Source organism: Triturus cristatus, chromosome 12 (assembly GCF_964204655.1).
Source record: "Triturus cristatus chromosome 12, aTriCri1.1, whole genome shotgun sequence".
In the NCBI taxonomy this organism is placed as follows: domain Eukaryota; kingdom Metazoa; phylum Chordata; class Amphibia; order Caudata; family Salamandridae; genus Triturus; species Triturus cristatus.
In genome coordinates, this window is record NC_140595.1 from 435,250,247 (window position 1) to 435,264,298 (window position 14,052).

The following is a 14,052-nucleotide window of genomic DNA, read 5'->3' on the forward strand; positions in this document are numbered from 1 at the left end:
CTGAACTGGTAGGAATTGGCTAAAATGAAGATGGTAATTATGCTATTCATAGTTTTTATTATTCCCATTAACTGTAGCATAACCCTTCCTCTCTCAACTGATCAGCTGGCTTAATTGCTACTGGTGTACCCTATCGTAAAACAAATGCAGTGAGAAGGGCACACTGCCACTTGGCTGGAAAAATATCTATTTATCTATGTCCTAATGTATGTGCTACAGTTGTTTAGAGAGTGTTAGCACATGAGGCATAGGATTCCGAGAAGTATAGGAGGTTAATAACACAAATTGAGATTTGATTTTCTAATGAGCTGTTGATTTTCACAATTCTACAGACTCCACAGTATTGATCTATTTACCCTAAAATAAACCCGATTTTTGTATTTCTTATAGTAAATGTGCTAACAGTGGACTTTTCCATCTGCAGATTATACTGAATGACCACCAGTGGCAGTGTTTCACAACAGAGTTTCTCTGCAGTGCCGAGACTGAAGGAAAAAAAAAAAAAGTCTTCCGGCATACGGCATCATTTTACCAATTTATACGGTAAGCAAAAATCGCAATCATTCCTTTTAGGCATTGAAAAGACGTTCACAGCATCAGAATGTCCTCACTACCTTATAGGCGGAGCCTGTGCCTGAATAGAATTTGTGTCAAGATTGAAGTAATATGGATCACATTGTGTTGGTCCTGATAGTTTATAATAGACTGACTGCTTCCAATGCTACTAAAGCCTGCTTTAGATCCAGGTGCTTGCAATGTTCCATTCGAGGAAATTGCTGCCTTTGAGGCTAAAAAGCACTACCTCACTTTAGAACGATAGTGTGAAATTCTCACGGAAGGAAGCTTATTTAACCTCTTCCCCTGCACTCTGTATGTTGGACTCTGACTCTCAAGTTGGATTGTTGTTAAGGATCATCTCTGTTTTTGTTTATATCTCCATCCCACTTTCAAAAAGGCCCCAGTGCTTTGAAGTGGTTTAGAGTCCTTTACCATCCCCCCGCCTATTTGCCTTGCAGTCCTGAATAAAGATAGTAGCCTAATGCATAACTTCTGATATCTCATCCTCCTGTGTGCTCAGCTTCCTCAAGGACGATTGGTCCAGCAGCGACCTGACATCATAAAGCTAATGCAAGATGTTGTCTGACATGAGGGCCACTCTGTTGCCTAGCAAGCTGACATCATAAAGCTAAAGCAAGATGTTGTCTGACATGAGGGCCACTCTGTTACCTAGCAAGCAGTAGTATACATTTATCTTGGTAATGAAATGAGTAGCAGGGTAGACAGGATGCCAAACTGAGAACTAAGATGTAAGATGAAAGACATTAGGGCATTTTTTGAGCTTTCCAATTGTGTATGATGGTAAGTTTTAAGCATAAAAAGTCACAACATCACTATTGCTGAACTGGTAGGAATTGGCTAAAATGAAGATGGTAATTATGCTATTCATAGTTTTTATTATTCCCATTAACTGTAGCATAACCCTTCCTCTCTCAACTGATCAGCTGGCTTAATTGCTACTGGTGTACCCTATCGTAAAACAAATGCAGTGAGAAGGGCACACTGCCACTTGGCTGGAAAAATATCTATTTATCTATGTCCTAATGTATGTGCTACAGTTGTTTAGAGAGTGTTAGCACATGAGGCATAGGATTCCGAGAAGTATAGGAGGTTAATAACACAAATTGAGATTTGATTTTCTAATGAGCTGTTGATTTTCACAATTCTACAGACTCCACAGTATTGATCTATTTACCCTAAAATAAACCCGATTTTTGTATTTCTTATAGTAAATGTGCTAACAGTGGACTTTTCCATCTGCAGATTATACTGAATGACCACCAGTGGCAGTGTTTCACAACAGAGTTTCTCTGCAGTGCCGAGACTGAAGGAAAAAAAAAAAAAGTCTTCCGGCATACGGCATCATTTTACCAATTTATACGGTAAGCAAAAATCGCAATCATTCCTTTTAGGCATTGAAAAGACGTTCACAGCATCAGAATGTCCTCACTACCTTATAGGCGGAGCCTGTGCCTGAATAGAATTTGTGTCAAGATTGAAGTAATATGGATCACATTGTGTTGGTCCTGATAGTTTATAATAGACTGACTGCTTCCAATGCTACTAAAGCCTGCTTTAGATCCTGGTGCTTGCAATGTTCCATTCGAGGAAATTGCTGCCTTTGAGGCTAAAAAGCACTACCTCACTTTAGAACGATAGTGTGAAATTCTCACGGAAGGAAGCTTATTTAACCTCTTCCCCTGCACTCTGTATGTTGGACTCTGACTCTCAAGTTGGATTGTTGTTAAGGATCATCTCTGTTTTTGTTTATATCTCCATCCCACTTTCAAAAAGGCCCCAGTGCTTTGAAGTGGTTTAGAGTCCTTTACCATCCCCCCGCCTATTTGCCTTGCAGTCCTGAATAAAGATAGTAGCCTAATGCATAACTTCTGATATCTCATCCTCCTGTGTGCTCAGCTTCCTCAAGGACGATTGGTCCAGCAGCGACCTGACATCATAAAGCTAATGCAAGATGTTGTCTGACATGAGGGCCACTCTGTTGCCTAGCAAGCTGACATCATAAAGCTAAAGCAAGATGTTGTCTGACATGAGGGCCACTCTGTTACCTAGCAAGCAGTAGTATACATTTATCTTGGTAATGAAATGAGTAGCAGGGTAGACAGGATGCCAAACTGAAAACTAAGATGTAAGATGAAAGACATTAGGGCATTTTTTGAGCTTTCCAATTGTGTATGATGGTAAGTTTTAAGCATAAAATGTCACAACATCACTATTGCTGAACTGGTAGGAATTGGCTAAAATGAAGATGGTAATTATGCTATTCATAGTTTTTATTATTCCCATTAACTGTAGCATAACCCTTCCTCTCTCAACTGATCAGCTGGCTTAATTGCTACTGGTGTACCCTATCGTAAAACAAATGCAGTGAGAAGGGCACACTGCCACTTGGCTGGAAAAATATCTATTTATCTATGTCCTAATGTATGTGCTACAGTTGTTTAGAGAGTGTTAGCACATGAGGCATAGGATTCCGAGAAGTATAGGAGGTTAATAACACAAATTGAGATTTGATTTTCTAATGAGCTGTTGATTTTCACAATTCTACAGACTCCACAGTATTGATCTATTTACCCTAAAATAAACCCGATTTTTGTATTTCTTATAGTAAATGTGCTAACAGTGGACTTTTCCATCTGCAGATTATACTGAATGACCACCAGTGGCAGTGTTTCACAACAGAGTTTCTCTGCAGTGCCGAGACTGAAGAAAAAAAAAAAAAAAGTCTTCCGGCATACGGCATCATTTTACCAATTTATACGGTAAGCAAAAATCGCAATCATTCCTTTTAGGCATTGAAAAGACGTTCACAGCATCAGAATGTCCTCACTACCTTATAGGCGGAGCCTGTGCCTGAATAGAATTTGTGTCAAGATTGAAGTAATATGGATCACATTGTGTTGGTCCTGATAGTTTATAATAGACTGACTGCTTCCAATGCTACTAAAGCCTGCTTTAGATCCAGGTGCTTGCAATGTTCCATTCGAGGAAATTGCTGCCTTTGAGGCTAAAAAGCACTACCTCACTTTAGAACGATAGTGTGAAATTCTCACGGAAGGAAGCTTATTTAACCTCTTCCCCTGCACTCTGTATGTTGGACTCTGACTCTCAAGTTGGATTGTTGTTAAGGATCATCTCTGTTTTTGTTTATATCTCCATCCCACTTTCAAAAAGGCCCCAGTGCTTTGAAGTGGTTTAGAGTCCTTTACCATCCCCCCGCCTATTTGCCTTGCAGTCCTGAATACAGATAGTAGCCTAATGCATAACTTCTGATATCTCATCCTCCTGTGTGCTCAGCTTCCTCAAGGACGATTGGTCCAGCAGCGACCTGACATCATAAAGCTAATGCAAGATGTTGTCTGACATGAGGGCCACTCTGTTGCCTAGCAAGCTGACATCATAAAGCTAAAGCAAGATGTTGTCTGACATGAGGGCCACTCTGTTACCTAGCAAGCAGTAGTATACATTTATCTTGGTAATGAAATGAGTAGCAGGGTAGACAGGATGCCAAACTGAGAACTAAGATGTAAGATGAAAGACATTAGGGCATTTTTTGAGCTTTCCAATTGTGTATGATGGTAAGTTTTAAGCATAAAAAGTCACAACATCACTATTGCTGAACTGGTAGGAATTGGCTAAAATGAAGATGGTAATTATGCTATTCATAGTTTTTATTATTCCCATTAACTGTAGCATAACCCTTCCTCTCTCAACTGATCAGCTGGCTTAATTGCTACTGGTGTACCCTATCGTAAAACAAATGCAGTGAGAAGGGCACACTGCCACTTGGCTGGAAAAATATCTATTTATCTATGTCCTAATGTATGTGCTACAGTTGTTTAGAGAGTGTTAGCACATGAGGCATAGGATTCCGAGAAGTATAGGAGGTTAATAACACAAATTGAGATTTGATTTTCTAATGAGCTGTTGATTTTCACAATTCTACAGACTCCACAGTATTGATCTATTTACCCTAAAATAAACCCGATTTTTGTATTTCTTATAGTAAATGTGCTAACAGTGGACTTTTCCATCTGCAGATTATACTGAATGACCACCAGTGGCAGTGTTTCACAACAGAGTTTCTCTGCAGTGCCGAGACTGAAGAAAAAAAAAAGAAAGTCTTCCGGCATACGGCATCATTTTACAAATTTATACGGTAAGCAAAAATCGCAATCATTCCTTTTAGGCATTGAAAAGACGTTCACAGCATCAGAATGTCCTCACTACCTTATAGGCGGAGCCTGTGCCTGAATAGAATTTGTGTCAAGATTGAAGTAATATGGATCACATTGTGTTGGTCCTGATAGTTTATAATAGACTGACTGCTTCCAATGCTACTAAAGCCTGCTTTAGATCCAGGTGCTTGCAATGTTCCATTCGAGGAAATTGCTGCCTTTGAGGCTAAAAAGCACTACCTCACTTTAGAACGATAGTGTGAAATTCTCTCGGAAGGAAGCTTATTTAACCTCTTCCCCTGCACTCTGTATGTTGGACTCTGACTCTCAAGTTGGATTGTTGTTAAGGATCATCTCTGTTTTTGTTTATATCTCCATCCCACTTTCAAAAAGGCCCCAGTGCTTTGAAGTGGTTTAGAGTCCTTTACCATCCCCCCGCCTATTTGCCTTGCAGTCCTGAATACAGATAGTAGCCTAATGCATATTTTCTGATATCTCATCCTCCTGTGTGCTCAGCTTCCTCAAGGACGATTGGTCCAGCAGCGACCTGACATCATAAAGCTAATGCAAGATGTTGTCTGACATGAGGGCCACTCTGTTGCCTAGCAAGCTGACATCATAAAGCTAAAGCAAGATGTTGTCTGACATGAGGGCCACTCTGTTACCTAGCAAGCAGTAGTATACATTTATCTTGGTAATGAAATGAGTAGCAGGGTAGACAGGATGCCAAACTGAGAACTAAGATGTAAGATGAAAGACATTAGGGCATTTTTTGAGCTTTCCAATTGTGTATGATGGTAAGTTTTAAGCATAAAAAGTCACAACATCACTATTGCTGAACTGGTAGGAATTGGCTAAAATGAAGATGGTAATTATGCTATTCATAGTTTTTATTATTCCCATTAACTGTAGCATAACCCTTCCTCTCTCAACTGATCAGCTGGCTTAATTGCTACTGGTGTACCCTATCGTAAAACAAATGCAGTGAGAAGGGCACACTGCCACTTGGCTGGAAAAATATCTATTTATCTATGTCCTAATGTATGTGCTACAGTTGTTTAGAGAGTGTTAGCACATGAGGCATAGGATTCCGAGAAGTATAGGAGGTTAATAACACAAATTGAGATTTGATTTTCTAATGAGCTGTTGATTTTCACAATTCTACAGACTCCACAGTATTGATCTATTTACCCTAAAATAAACCAGATTTTTGTATTTCTTATAGTAAATGTGCTAACAGTGGACTTTTCCATCTGCAGATTATACTGAATGACCACCAGTGGCAGTGTTTCACAACAGAGTTTCTCTGCAGTGCCGAGACTGAAGGAAAAAAAAAAAAGTCTTCCGGCATACGGCATCATTTTACCAATTTATACGGTAAGCAAAAATCGCAATCATTCCTTTTAGGCATTGAAAAGACGTTCACAGCATCAGAATGTCCTCACTACCTTATAGGCGGAGCCTGTGCCTGAATAGAATTTGTGTCAAGATTGAAGTAATATGGATCACATTGTGTTGGTCCTGATAGTTTATAATAGACTGACTGCTTCCAATGCTACTAAAGCCTGCTTTAGATCCTGGTGCTTGCAATGTTCCATTCGAGGAAATTGCTGCCTTTGAGGCTAAAAAGCACTACCTCACTTTAGAACGATAGTGTGAAATTCTCACGGAAGGAAGCTTATTTAACCTCTTCCCCTGCACTCTGTATGTTGGACTCTGACTCTCAAGTTGGATTGTTGTTAAGGATCATCTCTGTTTTTGTTTATATCTCCATCCCACTTTCAAAAAGGCCCCAGTGCTTTGAAGTGGTTTAGAGTCCTTTACCATCCCCCCGCCTATTTGCCTTGCAGTCCTGAATAAAGATAGTAGCCTAATGCATAACTTCTGATATCTCATCCTCCTGTGTGCTCAGCTTCCTCAAGGACGATTGGTCCAGCAGCGACCTGACATCATAAAGCTAATGCAAGATGTTGTCTGACATGAGGGCCACTCTGTTGCCTAGCAAGCTGACATCATAAAGCTAAAGCAAGATGTTGTCTGACATGAGGGCCACTCTGTTACCTAGCAAGCAGTAGTATACATTTATCTTGGTAATGAAATGAGTAGCAGGGTAGACAGGATGCCAAACTGAAAACTAAGATGTAAGATGAAAGACATTAGGGCATTTTTTGAGCTTTCCAATTGTGTATGATGGTAAGTTTTAAGCATAAAATGTCACAACATCACTATTGCTGAACTGGTAGGAATTGGCTAAAATGAAGATGGTAATTATGCTATTCATAGTTTTTATTATTCCCATTAACTGTAGCATAACCCTTCCTCTCTCAACTGATCAGCTGGCTTAATTGCTACTGGTGTACCCTATCGTAAAACAAATGCAGTGAGAAGGGCACACTGCCACTTGGCTGGAAAAATATCTATTTATCTATGTCCTAATGTATGTGCTACAGTTGTTTAGAGAGTGTTAGCACATGAGGCATAGGATTCCGAGAAGTATAGGAGGTTAATAACACAAATTGAGATTTGATTTTCTAATGAGCTGTTGATTTTCACAATTCTACAGACTCCACAGTATTGATCTATTTACCCTAAAATAAACCCGATTTTTGTATTTCTTATAGTAAATGTGCTAACAGTGGACTTTTCCATCTGCAGATTATACTGAATGACCACCAGTGGCAGTGTTTCACAACAGAGTTTCTCTGCAGTGCCGAGACTGAAGAAAAAAAAAAAAAAAGTCTTCCGGCATACGGCATCATTTTACCAATTTATACGGTAAGCAAAAATCGCAATCATTCCTTTTAGGCATTGAAAAGACGTTCACAGCATCAGAATGTCCTCACTACCTTATAGGCGGAGCCTGTGCCTGAATAGAATTTGTGTCAAGATTGAAGTAATATGGATCACATTGTGTTGGTCCTGATAGTTTATAATAGACTGACTGCTTCCAATGCTACTAAAGCCTGCTTTAGATCCAGGTGCTTGCAATGTTCCATTCGAGGAAATTGCTGCCTTTGAGGCTAAAAAGCACTACCTCACTTTAGAACGATAGTGTGAAATTCTCACGGAAGGAAGCTTATTTAACCTCTTCCCCTGCACTCTGTATGTTGGACTCTGACTCTCAAGTTGGATTGTTGTTAAGGATCATCTCTGTTTTTGTTTATATCTCCATCCCACTTTCAAAAAGGCCCCAGTGCTTTGAAGTGGTTTAGAGTCCTTTACCATCCCCCCGCCTATTTGCCTTGCAGTCCTGAATACAGATAGTAGCCTAATGCATAACTTCTGATATCTCATCCTCCTGTGTGCTCAGCTTCCTCAAGGACGATTGGTCCAGCAGCGACCTGACATCATAAAGCTAATGCAAGATGTTGTCTGACATGAGGGCCACTCTGTTGCCTAGCAAGCTGACATCATAAAGCTAAAGCAAGATGTTGTCTGACATGAGGGCCACTCTGTTACCTAGCAAGCAGTAGTATACATTTATCTTGGTAATGAAATGAGTAGCAGGGTAGACAGGATGCCAAACTGAGAACTAAGATGTAAGATGAAAGACATTAGGGCATTTTTTGAGCTTTCCAATTGTGTATGATGGTAAGTTTTAAGCATAAAAAGTCACAACATCACTATTGCTGAACTGGTAGGAATTGGCTAAAATGAAGATGGTAATTATGCTATTCATAGTTTTTATTATTCCCATTAACTGTAGCATAACCCTTCCTCTCTCAACTGATCAGCTGGCTTAATTGCTACTGGTGTACCCTATCGTAAAACAAATGCAGTGAGAAGGGCACACTGCCACTTGGCTGGAAAAATATCTATTTATCTATGTCCTAATGTATGTGCTACAGTTGTTTAGAGAGTGTTAGCACATGAGGCATAGGATTCCGAGAAGTATAGGAGGTTAATAACACAAATTGAGATTTGATTTTCTAATGAGCTGTTGATTTTCACAATTCTACAGACTCCACAGTATTGATCTATTTACCCTAAAATAAACCCGATTTTTGTATTTCTTATAGTAAATGTGCTAACAGTGGACTTTTCCATCTGCAGATTATACTGAATGACCACCAGTGGCAGTGTTTCACAACAGAGTTTCTCTGCAGTGCCGAGACTGAAGAAAAAAAAAAGAAAGTCTTCCGGCATACGGCATCATTTTACAAATTTATACGGTAAGCAAAAATCGCAATCATTCCTTTTAGGCATTGAAAAGACGTTCACAGCATCAGAATGTCCTCACTACCTTATAGGCGGAGCCTGTGCCTGAATAGAATTTGTGTCAAGATTGAAGTAATATGGATCACATTGTGTTGGTCCTGATAGTTTATAATAGACTGACTGCTTCCAATGCTACTAAAGCCTGCTTTAGATCCAGGTGCTTGCAATGTTCCATTCGAGGAAATTGCTGCCTTTGAGGCTAAAAAGCACTACCTCACTTTAGAACGATAGTGTGAAATTCTCTCGGAAGGAAGCTTATTTAACCTCTTCCCCTGCACTCTGTATGTTGGACTCTGACTCTCAAGTTGGATTGTTGTTAAGGATCATCTCTGTTTTTGTTTATATCTCCATCCCACTTTCAAAAAGGCCCCAGTGCTTTGAAGTGGTTTAGAGTCCTTTACCATCCCCCCGCCTATTTGCCTTGCAGTCCTGAATACAGATAGTAGCCTAATGCATATTTTCTGATATCTCATCCTCCTGTGTGCTCAGCTTCCTCAAGGACGATTGGTCCAGCAGCGACCTGACATCATAAAGCTAATGCAAGATGTTGTCTGACATGAGGGCCACTCTGTTGCCTAGCAAGCTGACATCATAAAGCTAAAGCAAGATGTTGTCTGACATGAGGGCCACTCTGTTACCTAGCAAGCAGTAGTATACATTTATCTTGGTAATGAAATGAGTAGCAGGGTAGACAGGATGCCAAACTGAGAACTAAGATGTAAGATGAAAGACATTAGGGCATTTTTTGAGCTTTCCAATTGTGTATGATGGTAAGTTTTAAGCATAAAAAGTCACAACATCACTATTGCTGAACTGGTAGGAATTGGCTAAAATGAAGATGGTAATTATGCTATTCATAGTTTTTATTATTCCCATTAACTGTAGCATAACCCTTCCTCTCTCAACTGATCAGCTGGCTTAATTGCTACTGGTGTACCCTATCGTAAAACAAATGCAGTGAGAAGGGCACACTGCCACTTGGCTGGAAAAATATCTATTTATCTATGTCCTAATGTATGTGCTACAGTTGTTTAGAGAGTGTTAGCACATGAGGCATAGGATTCCGAGAAGTATAGGAGGTTAATAACACAAATTGAGATTTGATTTTCTAATGAGCTGTTGATTTTCACAATTCTACAGACTCCACAGTATTGATCTATTTACCCTAAAATAAACCAGATTTTTGTATTTCTTATAGTAAATGTGCTAACAGTGGACTTTTCCATCTGCAGATTATACTGAATGACCACCAGTGGCAGTGTTTCACAACAGAGTTTCTCTGCAGTGCCGAGACTGAAGGAAAAAAAAAAAAAGTCTTCCGGCATACGGCATCATTTTACCAATTTATACGGTAAGCAAAAATCGCAATCATTCCTTTTAGGCATTGAAAAGACGTTCACAGCATCAGAATGTCCTCACTACCTTATAGGCGGAGCCTGTGCCTGAATAGAATTTGTGTCAAGATTGAAGTAATATGGATCACATTGTGTTGGTCCTGATAGTTTATAATAGACTGACTGCTTCCAATGCTACTAAAGCCTGCTTTAGATCCTGGTGCTTGCAATGTTCCATTCGAGGAAATTGCTGCCTTTGAGGCTAAAAAGCACTACCTCACTTTAGAACGATAGTGTGAAATTCTCACGGAAGGAAGCTTATTTAACCTCTTCCCCTGCACTCTGTATGTTGGACTCTGACTCTCAAGTTGGATTGTTGTTAAGGATCATCTCTGTTTTTGTTTATATCTCCATCCCACTTTCAAAAAGGCCCCAGTGCTTTGAAGTGGTTTAGAGTCCTTTACCATCCCCCCGCCTATTTGCCTTGCAGTCCTGAATAAAGATAGTAGCCTAATGCATAACTTCTGATATCTCATCCTCCTGTGTGCTCAGCTTCCTCAAGGACGATTGGTCCAGCAGCGACCTGACATCATAAAGCTAATGCAAGATGTTGTCTGACATGAGGGCCACTCTGTTGCCTAGCAAGCTGACATCATAAAGCTAAAGCAAGATGTTGTCTGACATGAGGGCCACTCTGTTACCTAGCAAGCAGTAGTATACATTTATCTTGGTAATGAAATGAGTAGCAGGGTAGACAGGATGCCAAACTGAAAACTAAGATGTAAGATGAAAGACATTAGGGCATTTTTTGAGCTTTCCAATTGTGTATGATGGTAAGTTTTAAGCATAAAATGTCACAACATCACTATTGCTGAACTGGTAGGAATTGGCTAAAATGAAGATGGTAATTATGCTATTCATAGTTTTTATTATTCCCATTAACTGTAGCATAACCCTTCCTCTCTCAACTGATCAGCTGGCTTAATTGCTACTGGTGTACCCTATCGTAAAACAAATGCAGTGAGAAGGGCACACTGCCACTTGGCTGGAAAAATATCTATTTATCTATGTCCTAATGTATGTGCTACAGTTGTTTAGAGAGTGTTAGCACATGAGGCATAGGATTCCGAGAAGTATAGGAGGTTAATAACACAAATTGAGATTTGATTTTCTAATGAGCTGTTGATTTTCACAATTCTACAGACTCCACAGTATTGATCTATTTACCCTAAAATAAACCCGATTTTTGTATTTCTTATAGTAAATGTGCTAACAGTGGACTTTTCCATCTGCAGATTATACTGAATGACCACCAGTGGCAGTGTTTCACAACAGAGTTTCTCTGCAGTGCCGAGACTGAAGAAAAAAAAAAAAAAAGTCTTCCGGCATACGGCATCATTTTACCAATTTATACGGTAAGCAAAAATCGCAATCATTGCTTTTAGGCATTGAAAAGACGTTCACAGCATCAGAATGTCCTCACTACCTTATAGGCGGAGCCTGTGCCTGAATAGAATTTGTGTCAAGATTGAAGTAATATGGATCACATTGTGTTGGTCCTGATAGTTTATAATAGACTGACTGCTTCCAATGCTACTAAAGCCTGCTTTAGATCCAGGTGCTTGCAATGTTCCATTCGAGGAAATTGCTGCCTTTGAGGCTAAAAAGCACTACCTCACTTTAGAACGATAGTGTGAAATTCTCACGGAAGGAAGCTTATTTAACCTCTTCCCCTGCACTCTGTATGTTGGACTCTGACTCTCAAGTTGGATTGTTGTTAAGGATCATCTCTGTTTTTGTTTATATCTCCATCCCACTTTCAAAAAGGCCCCAGTGCTTTGAAGTGGTTTAGAGTCCTTTACCATCCCCCCGCCTATTTGCCTTGCAGTCCTGAATACAGATAGTAGCCTAATGCATAACTTCTGATATCTCATCCTCCTGTGTGCTCAGCTTCCTCAAGGACGATTGGTCCAGCAGCGACCTGACATCATAAAGCTAATGCAAGATGTTGTCTGACATGAGGGCCACTCTGTTGCCTAGCAAGCTGACATCATAAAGCTAAAGCAAGATGTTGTCTGACATGAGGGCCACTCTGTTACCTAGCAAGCAGTAGTATACATTTATCTTGGTAATGAAATGAGTAGCAGGGTAGACAGGATGCCAAACTGAGAACTAAGATGTAAGATGAAAGACATTAGGGCATTTTTTGAGCTTTCCAATTGTGTATGATGGTAAGTTTTAAGCATAAAAAGTCACAACATCACTATTGCTGAACTGGTAGGAATTGGCTAAAATGAAGATGGTAATTATGCTATTCATAGTTTTTATTATTCCCATTAACTGTAGCATAACCCTTCCTCTCTCAACTGATCAGCTGGCTTAATTGCTACTGGTGTACCCTATCGTAAAACAAATGCAGTGAGAAGGGCACACTGCCACTTGGCTGGAAAAATATCTATTTATCTATGTCCTAATGTATGTGCTACAGTTGTTTAGAGAGTGTTAGCACATGAGGCATAGGATTCCGAGAAGTATAGGAGGTTAATAACACAAATTGAGATTTGATTTTCTAATGAGCTGTTGATTTTCACAATTCTACAGACTCCACAGTATTGATCTATTTACCCTAAAATAAACCAGATTTTTGTATTTCTTATAGTAAATGTGCTAACAGTGGACTTTTCCATCTGCAGATTATACTGAATGACCACCAGTGGCAGTGTTTCACAACAGAGTTTCTCTGCAGTGCCGAGACTGAAGGAAAAAAAAAAAAAGTCTTCCGGCATACGGCATCATTTTACCAATTTATACGGTAAGCAAAAATCGCAATCATTCCTTTTAGGCATTGAAAAGACGTTCACAGCATCAGAATGTCCTCACTACCTTATAGGCGGAGCCTGTGCCTGAATAGAATTTGTGTCAAGATTGAAGTAATATGGATCACATTGTGTTGGTCCTGATAGTTTATAATAGACTGACTGCTTCCAATGCTACTAAAGCCTGCTTTAGATCCTGGTGCTTGCAATGTTCCATTCGAGGAAATTGCTGCCTTTGAGGCTAAAAAGCACTACCTCACTTTAGAACGATAGTGTGAAATTCTCACGGAAGGAAGCTTATTTAACCTCTTCCCCTGCACTCTGTATGTTGGACTCTGACTCTCAAGTTGGATTGTTGTTAAGGATCATCTCTGTTTTTGTTTATATCTCCATCCCACTTTCAAAAAGGCCCCAGTGCTTTGAAGTGGTTTAGAGTCCTTTACCATCCCCCCGCCTATTTGCCTTGCAGTCCTGAATAAAGATAGTAGCCTAATGCATAACTTCTGATATCTCATCCTCCTGTGTGCTCAGCTTCCTCAAGGACGATTGGTCCAGCAGCGACCTGACATCATAAAGCTAATGCAAGATGTTGTCTGACATGAGGGCCACTCTGTTGCCTAGCAAGCTGACATCATAAAGCTAAAGCAAGATGTTGTCTGACATGAGGGCCACTCTGTTACCTAGCAAGCAGTAGTATACATTTATCTTGGTAATGAAATGAGTAGCAGGGTAGACAGGATGCCAAACTGAAAACTAAGATGTAAGATGAAAGACATTAGGGCATTTTTTGAGCTTTCCAATTGTGTATGATGGTAAGTTTTAAGCATAAAATGTCACAACATCACTATTGCTGAACTGGTAGGAATTGGCTAAAATGAAGATGGTAATTATGCTATTCATAGTTTTTATTATTCCCATTAACTGTAGCAT